Source organism: Dendrobates tinctorius, unplaced genomic scaffold (genome assembly GCF_039654945.1).
Source record: "Dendrobates tinctorius isolate UK_male_01 unplaced genomic scaffold, ASM3965494v1 ptg000165l, whole genome shotgun sequence".
Classification (NCBI taxonomy): Eukaryota; Metazoa; Chordata; class Amphibia; order Anura; family Dendrobatidae; genus Dendrobates; species Dendrobates tinctorius.
Window position 1 is genome coordinate 33,065,431 of NW_027361832.1, and position 8,512 is coordinate 33,073,942.

General features: G+C 36.4%; 1 long non-coding RNA gene across 1 annotated transcript; it reads right to left on the reverse strand.

Moving 5' to 3' along the window:
* Window positions 1-2,843: 2,843 nt before the first annotated feature.
* On the reverse strand, window positions 2,844-4,515 carry LOC141053078 (uncharacterized). Its single transcript, XR_012220962.1, has 2 exons — window positions 3,693-4,515; window positions 2,844-3,600 (listed from the first exon to the last, which is right to left on the reverse strand). It is a non-coding gene; the product is annotated as an uncharacterized lncRNA (long non-coding RNA).
* Between the last annotated feature and the right edge of the window lie 3,997 nt (window positions 4,516-8,512).

The following is an 8,512-nucleotide window of genomic DNA, read 5'->3' on the forward strand; positions in this document are numbered from 1 at the left end:
AATAGCTGTCTACAAATATCTAAAGGGCTGTCACATTGTAGAAGGATCATCTTTATTCTCATTTGCACATGGAAAGACTAGAAGCAATGGGATGAAACTGAATGGGAGGAGACACAGATTAGATATTAGAAAAAACTTTTTGACAGTTAGAGTGATCAATGAGTGGAACAAGCTGCCATGAGAAGTAGTGAGTTCTCCTTCAATGGAAGTCTTCAAACAGAGGCTGGACAGACATCTGACTGGGATGATTTAGCGAATCCTGCTTTGAGCAGGGGGTTGGACCAGATGGCCCAGGAGGTCCCTTCCAACTCTACGATTCTATGATTCTATGATTCTATGATTCTATTAGCAGTTCACATATTATGTAAAGCTAAATCACATAGAGCTGAGCTTCAAGCAAGAACATAGTCAATGAAATTGCTAGTATTCATCAGAAATTATATTATTGATGGCGTAAACCTTTGAACATTAACCAAAATTCTGTACAGAGCATGTAAAGCATGGTCTTTATGTAGGACTAGGCACTTCAATGTGCCAGCCAATCTATGATCAACCTATCCACTGGTGGACACACGCAGAAGAAGGCCCATTTGCAAGAACAAAAATATGGGCACTTTGCAATCCAATAGATCAATATAATGAACAATTCCTCTTGATTTGGAGATGAAAATGGGCCCCCTTACCTCCTAGGCTTCTGTGCATCTATCAATCTAACAAAAATGGAGGCAGCACACCAAAAAGATAAAGTACAAGATTAGTTAGATTTTATTAGCCCTTGTGTCACATGGACTTATAAAACCTAACTTGCATTTTGACTTTGTAGTGTAGAGCCTCCATTTATTTTTTATATTTGGAAGGTTTGGTCACTGCTTGGTGCCCAGACACTTTATTTTGCTGCTGTTTCATTTTTTTTCATCTATCTACAACAGAAAAGCAAAAGCAGCACCAGCAATAGATCTGGGTGCTGAGTCTCCTGGCAAATGCAAAAACTTTAATACAATAGAAAAAATTGGAGGCAACACACCAACTTGTAAAGGTGAAAAAAATCCTATTTAATAGCCCATAATGGCGACATTTCAGTTAAAAAATGAGACGTTAGAATCGAAAGGTTGTGATTATGGGCTATTAAGGAGCACCTTTTTCACAGTTACAAGTTGGTGCGCTGCCTCCAATTTTTTCTATCTATCGATCTATCTATTTCTGTCTATCAATCTATCATTTAATCTATATGTCAGTCTATCTATCTAACTACATGAACTACATATTAATCTATCAATGTAATCTCTATGGTAAATAATTATATTCATTTTTCTCAAGCAGCTATTTGTGCATGAATATTAAGTCTCTTTCCATCTATCTATCACCTATATGCACGCTATATGATTCAAAACCACCAATAAAATCCTTTTTTTCAATATTATAGATTCCTAACTGTGCAATGCATCTTGCGCTCTAGGATAATTGCCATTCATGTTTCAATGATTATTTCCAGATACCAAACTATATACTGGAAAGAATGTTGTAACATAGTATAATTCAATTTATTAACCCATCCCTTAAAAATGACCTGAAGGCTGATTATGGTACTCTTCCTATTTCATCATTGTAGCTCTGAACCCACTAGCTGCTCATAATATTGAGTGCAGGTATATAGAAGTCTCTAACACACACTGGTTATTATATGATATATGTTTAACCAAAGGGCATCAGTCGTATTTATTCCATTTATAAACATTGTACTTTTTCACAAGTGGAAGCACCTGCTATTTTATACCTGGCATGCAGTGTAGGTAGGGTGCAAAACCAAGTATAATCATCAATTTCTCACTTTGCCCATGATTTAGTTTGTTTTCCCACAGTTCCAACATTAACTGGATGCAGTAGGAAGTGTTGGAAGTATATGAAGTGCAAACTGTCCACAGTTCCCCTCTAGTGTTTCCTCCAGAGCGCTGCGAGTCACTGACAGCAGTTCCTCGACAGCAAAAAATTTTCCTTAGTCACATGTCCTGGCGTGCTGTAAAATTCTCACCGGTGTTTGGAAGTCTTATTGTGACCCAGACTGACATCATATACTGCAAACAAAATGAGCCAATACAATATGTACAGTCCTGGTACTTTCCTGAAACACAACAAGGCTGAACATTTGAGCGAGCCACAATTTACTATGGGAATATCTATTTAATATGCTGCTTGATCTGTCAAGTTTATAGCCTGGCAAATGTGAATACAAATGTCGATGCAAATGAGGATTCATTATTCCTACAATGTCTTTGTGTTTCAGCTTAATGCAGCTAGGTCCCTGTGATAGGCTTCAGGAGCACAGCTATCAAGACAGTAAGAAATCAGGAAAGGAGAAAGAGAGCAGAAAATGAGATGAGGATGGAGATGAAGAAGATGAAGAAGAGCACTAAAATGCAACATTATGGCATTTGCACAGTGTAGAAATGCATCAACTTTAGCCTAGGCACAGTGACAGTAACATTTGCACATTTGCTTATCCAGATTACCAGCGCTGAAAATGAAGGAGTTAAGCAGTCAAGACATTATAATTAGAGCCAGAACAGTCTTTTTTTTCCCAATCATTATACCATATTGTGCCCATCATCCAGAAAGTGTCCTATTTCTCTCCACGTTTCAAAATTCTTTCATAATTACAGACCTCATCGACTAGAAGACACCATTCATTCAGATCTCTACCAACATTGCATATAAATGAAAAAAAAAAAAAATCACCTTCTAATTTTCATTCTTTGGTATAATTCTCTCTGCTGAAATACTCTCTGGGAAATGAAATTGCGTATAATGCACAGCAAAGTACGGTAGGAGAAAAAAAAGAAGCACGGTAAAAATACATATGTTTATTATAAAAGGTAAAAAACTAAAACACAAGGATTACAAAGAATGCATAGCTAAAAAAATCAAACGGACGCTCCTTGCATATAAAACATGACTAAAACATACATCTTTATCATGCAGCCTTCTCGCACTCCGCAGATTTAAATACCTGTTCAAGAAAAAATAATGTACTGTTGGTTCAATATCTAAAGGATTTTTGATGTTAAGCATATGCGTTAATTCCAAAGTCGATGCTGTAGGCTTGTTTTGTCATCCATAAATAAAGCACATTTGCATCCGTTCAGTCAAATTAACTCCATTAAATTCTGCGGTTATAATTAGCTCCATTCCCAGTCTCGTACGTTAGGATGCTCGGGTGCTTGCCGTTTTGATTAAATCCACCATTGTCTTCCAATAGCTGGTACTAATTCTTCCAGGGAAATATTCATTTGAGGTGTTATTTTATTCAGCACTGCTCTTAGTTGTTTAATTTACGCCAAGTCCCTGCAGTGCTTTCCTTTAAGCCATCCTCTTTGTCTTGCCTTTGAAATTTACCAAATCGTACAAGAAATCAATACTTAATTGATTATTCACTTTTCTGCAGCTTCAAACAGCGAGCACACATAGGATTCGAAAGTAAGGCACCCTGCTTCCATCGCAGAAGGTTTCTTGGTGGCAAGGATAGACTAGTCTCCAACAGCAGACACTTCATGAGCTGTGCAGTGGTGTATGGTGCCAGCCTCCGATAAAGAAAACGAAGATACTCTAATGAAACAGGAAATGTTCCCTTGTGAGACAGATCCATCTTAATGCTTTAAACAAAAAAAAGAAAAGCTTAGGCAGAAGAAATAGCTTACATACATACTGTCCTCTTTGCAATTCGTCTATTGTTTCTTCGTTTTCCCAGTCCTGACCAGTGGCAAGTTGGAAATGGAGAATCTGGAATGCCACCAAAATTTCCTGAACCCCACAATGGAAATGGGGGGGATCGGTACTTCACCTTTTCTCTGCAGTAAGGATGGCAAGCACGTATCATTGCGAAATGTAGGACAATTTTTCCAGCAAGAGAGAGAAAGCAGAGCGAGAGACAGATGGCGGCTCTGGCCACAAGCCAAAGTCAGTAAAATGAATTACGTTGCTGAATAACTGTACATCATTGATTTTACCACTTGTTGCTGTATGGCTTTAAAAAAAAAATGAAAAAAGGCCTTGATGTTGGCAGGAATCCCCTTATGCGTCATGCCCCAGACAATTTCAGCTACATAAGTCACCATGCTGATAGCACTATAGCAGCGCCGTGTCTTGTGAGGGTGTCTATGAAGATATGAAGATGAAAACAATCACAGCAATCCAGCCATTTTGCGTAATGAAGAATTGAGGACTGGCATTCAGACACGTTGCTATGTGCCGCATATTAATGCATGCTGAGTAGACGTCCTCCCCCTTTGCTATGAGTGGCACTAAGACCTCTCTCGATCAGCCACAGAGTGAGCATAGATTTGCAAGGCAGCATGTCACCGCTACCATATTTAATGTGGCATGTACAACACCATAGAACAACTGGTTGCTGTCTCGGTAGACAAAAGCAGATCCCCGGGTTACATTGTTTGGCTGTTTTAAAAACATGCGCTCACAAAAAGAGAAAAACAGCCAAAACAGACTGTTCAATAAATGCTTCATACCGAGGATGAAGGGAGATATTATGGCATGCCCAGGGGGGCTTTGGAAATCAAATACAATGTTTGAGTAGCACAATTTGAGGTACATTATAAAAAAGCAATTTGAATTGCCAATGAGGCGACACATATCTGCATGCTAATTAGACCTGTGTCAAACTAAGTCTGCAGGCTTCTCTTGATGGTTAGAACACTCATCCAGCTCCACGGAGAAATTTCTCCTTCCTGCATAAATTATCAGCTTTGTTCTGCTGATCATTTGCAGCAAACAAACATGAAATGTAAGATCAAAAGGCGATTCTGAAATTAAAATTATTGATTGCTGGAGCCTAGATTTCAGAATCTAATTAGAAGAGGCACAAACAAAAGCTGATATTATTACAGATTGTGCCTGAGCAAGCAGCCAGATAGAACAAGGTCTGTAATTTATCTTTGTTTATGCAGCCAAGGATATTAAAAATGTAATTAAAATGGTAAAATGAGATGATCAGAAATAGCCACCTAGTGGCAAGTATATTATTTTAAATGAATGAGCTGTGTAAATAAAACCGTGCTTTTCCAATTACAGTTTTAACATCCCATCAAAACATGCGGGACAATTATTATTTTTTTCTATAAATATGCAATCTTTTACATCGAGACATATGCGTAATTCACCAAGCAAGGAGAATGAATTAATGCTTTAGCGTCCAAGAGGATGACGGCACGTAAAATACAAGACTTTAAGTGGATTATTACATGCAGAATTTTGCAATACTTGTTATCATGCAGTGTGATTTGTTATTTACACAAAGAACGTAAAACTTTAAGACTTTATTTGCTTTATATATCAGTTTCTCGATAAGGTGAAATTATGGATCCCCAATATCATTCTGTACTTTTTTGTACTATTATAAAAGTTTTGATATAGCGAAGAACAGTGGATTCTCAAGAATAAACAGCTGTAATATTTAGTCACAGTAAGGGTTCTGTACAAGCTCCAATATTGGCATCTTTCAAATTTTTTGACATGGTATGAACATGAACAGGCTCAGACTCGCCCACAATGGAACAGGAGAATTCTCTGGTAGGCCCATGTGGAGTACTGCTGAGCAATGCTATTACACTTGATTCATAATTTTCAGAGCAAGTTATCATCTAATCATTCATTAAACAAGCTTTCCAAATTAATATTACATAGAAGCAAGAGGAAATCTATTAGGTCACATTATTTTTTCATGTAGCAGAACAGTGTGAACTAAGAGTCAATTTTATTGGTGGGCCTTTGCCAACCGAGTCTGACACTGAATATGAAGCTTGATGACATTGCCTTACATTAGTGGATCAAGTGCTGTGAAAATTTGGCAAATGACATGCAAAAAATCAAGTGGGACTTGATTCAGGTTTAAAAATTAAATTCACATTAGAGGAAGAGAATGAAATATTAGACAAGATAAAGGATAAAAATGTGTGATAGGCTGGAAGGAAACTTCGAAACGCGTAGAGACTAAGCATCAATACAGATTCTAAATCCTTTTGACTTTTGGTTTACCTGATGAAGAAGTCAGTTGCACTCAGAAAGCATAGAGATTAAAGTACGATATTTAATCTAAATCCTTTCTTGGGCATTCTCATTCACTGAGATGCCAGCAGTGCAGCATATGCACCTCTCAACACCATTTGAAAAAAAAGGTATCAGGGACCAGTTTGAGACATGTCCTGGGCAACTTAGCCTCTCCTCGCTTCTCATTATTGACCGGTCTCTTCCTAGGTGTGTGGATAGGGAGAGACCTGTCAATCAAGCTGAGCTAGGTAGGAAGAAGTTGACTGGAACGTATGTCAACTTGCCATCTGATACACATGCCCCACAGCTGGCCTTTCAAAGCATATTTTTTTCTGAAACGCTACCGAGTTTCCAAGTAAAACATACTCATCTGCAAAAACACAGTCAGTGGCTGAGTCACACTACCAATGGTTTTAACGTCATGAATTAGCGGATAGGTTTCCATTAAAACTTTTTACTTGTAATATTCATTCTTAATTGTCTACAAATTTCTTAAAACATATTTGCATTTTTTGCATTTTCATGCAGATATTTATAGGTAAATTAATACCCTACAGAGTAGCACTTTTTTTTCTAAACAAAGCTTTTTTAACTTTTTTCTAAACATTTTTTTTCTAAACCACTCACCTTAAGATGTCTTGGGCCAAGCAAAAAAATTAGGAATGTTACATCTTTATTTGTGAACAATTAAGATGCCCCAGAATCTGAGCCACTAGAAAGTAACTTTTGTCACGACTTTGCATAAACATATAAGCCAAGAAATGGGCATGGTCTCTAGAAACTGTATATACCGTAATTGATGAGCAAAAGAAAATGTATTAAGGGTTCAAATAGGGCTTTGTGTACTTTATAATAGTTCAGATAACAGAATACAAGTTACCGTCCAGTTTCCTGATTTGGTCTTTGCAATAAGGTGGTAATAGCGTGATAGCTACATGGAAGATGGATATTGGTCTGCATGAAGGAGAACACATTGAGTTTTGATAGGGCCCATACTGGAGAATGCCATGGTATTATAGATAGTTAGATGTGGTCCGATGTTAGATAGTTAAATGTGATATGGATAGTTTGATATGCTCCGATGATAGATGTTAGATAGTTAGATGGTTAGATGTGATATGGATAGTTAGATGTGGTCTGATGTTTGATGTTAGATAGTTAGATGTGATATGGATAGTTAGATGTGGATATTGGATAGTTTGATATGCAACTTTCATGATTAAGTATAAAACAGATATAGGTAATGGACCGTTTGAACAGATATTAAACATGGCCTCACACCGCAATAAATTAAGCTTTTTCCTATATAAAAAATACGCTTGGTTTTAAAATACTTTTTTTACACATTTTAATTATAATTTACACATTTTCAATACAATTGTAACATGAGTGGCGCACTTAGACAAAAAAGTTAATTTGAAAGAATTGTTTTTTAAAGATACACCACATAGTTGTATGTAACATAAGAAAGAAAATAATTAATTAGCTGTATATCTAAAGTATTGTACATTTATTACATATAAAGGCAAAAAAGCAGAAAAGATGAATCTATCGCATGTACTAAATTAGTCTTAAGCATTTTAATTAAAGTGACAGATAGTCATAGTTAGCAAACAAATAAATCAGTTTTAGCTTAATATTCTCAGCCGCTAATTAGGAAATGGAAATAATTTCGAAATGAATTATTTTTATTAATAAGTAGGAGCATTCCAGGATTGTCCGTGCTGTAATGTTTTATGTGATGTCTTTAAATGTATGTTTCCAGCATAAATAAAAGGTGTGGATTATTTTAATATTCATTTGGCATTTTGTCTTTGTGAGGTCTCATGCAGTACAAGTTGCACTTAAAATGGCTAATTAATTATTAACTTGTGGTTAGAGTTCTTCTTTACTACAAACACTGAATCTATTTTAATAAATCATTATCTGCTGACAGATGCAAGAGATTTCAAGGCGCCAACACTGCATACTGCCTTCTGCCCATCAATCTGATGGATTACTAATTTCTAGTAAATCAGGCTTGGAGACTAAAAGTTGTAAGAAGATACATGCTTTATAGTGACAGCAGAAACCTCTGCTATCTCAAGCATAAAATCAGTAGCATGCTGGCTTATTTTACCTAGTCACTCAGCTGTTTCTACAATACATGAAATCTGCCATTCACAATTAAGCATTTTCTGGCCAATTAAAGTATACTTTGCTCATTCAAGTAGAAGATTTTATAAAGAAGATTGGCCTTCTGAATACTGATTATGGGTTGTTTCAAAAATTAAATCTCAAGGGCGAATATTATTATAGTCACAAGCTCACACACTTGACATTTTCTTTTACAAAATTTTGCCAAAGTAGGACCCCCTGCTACTTTGGATGGTCTTGCTTTAGTAAATTTATTCCATATATATTTAAAAAGCCTGAAATCGCATTTGATATTTTAAGCTCTTTGTTGGCAAAAGTACAA